Source organism: Penaeus monodon, chromosome 30 (assembly GCF_015228065.2).
Source record: "Penaeus monodon isolate SGIC_2016 chromosome 30, NSTDA_Pmon_1, whole genome shotgun sequence".
Lineage (NCBI taxonomy): Eukaryota > Metazoa > Arthropoda > Malacostraca > Decapoda > Penaeidae > Penaeus > Penaeus monodon.
In genome coordinates, this window is record NC_051415.1 from 10,899,542 (window position 1) to 10,900,396 (window position 855).

Below are 855 nucleotides of genomic sequence, written 5' to 3' on the forward strand. Positions count from 1 at the left end.
AGTCCTCACATGACCGTTTCTGATGCCTCACCTTCGCATATGTGGAAATTATGGGATACGCATTTAAAATTTAAGATTACTAGGGAGCTATCTCGGAGCTGACTGATTACACTATTAACAGCACCCATCATGCCAGATACCCCACCAGTCGCAAATTCTGAGATTTGACCACTCCCCAATTGATGCTGCCTCATTCCCCTCATAAACGTTTACAAAATCGAACATTGCTGTCTTAATGACATTTTCATCCTTATTAACATACTGCACCACCACAGCGCATACTTTCACCGAGGCACAATTTGTCGTTGCACTGATAATTAAACTAAATTTGTTTTTTGATAACATATTTGCTCATTTTATAGGAGACGCATTCCCCTACACCTTGAACGAGAGTGGCACTGTTTTTTTCGTGCCACAACCTCAGAATCGGGAAACATTCTCTTGTGTAACTCCACCATATCATCGCATAGGCTGAAAAAGAAGTCATTCCTTTATTGCAATATTTGGGAAAAAATATAACATTATTGTAATACAATTATTATGTATACGGTTATTAAATACTCAGCCATGTGGTAAATCATGTTCAGCCAAAAATACAATGAATAATACTGTAGGTAACAGCACTGGCAATTCCGTCGACTTCATGTGTTGTGCTTCACATGTAGGCTCAATGAAGTCGCCCTCCGCTTCCAGTTTAAGGTTACATGTTGTTGAGATAGTGAGAGCGTATCGCTGTTATCTCAGCGATACGCTCTCACGCTATCCTGGTATTGGCTGTCCGTGAGGCAGTGCTCTTGGAAAGATCGGCGTGTTAACATCTGAAATATATATCTACATATCTGAGTGCTTTTAAAC

General features: G+C 40.1%; 1 pseudogene; it reads right to left on the reverse strand.

The window, feature by feature from the left end:
- The window catches only part of LOC119592349, a 5,899-nt pseudogene that overhangs the window by 799 nt on the left and 4,245 nt on the right, over positions 1-855 (reverse strand).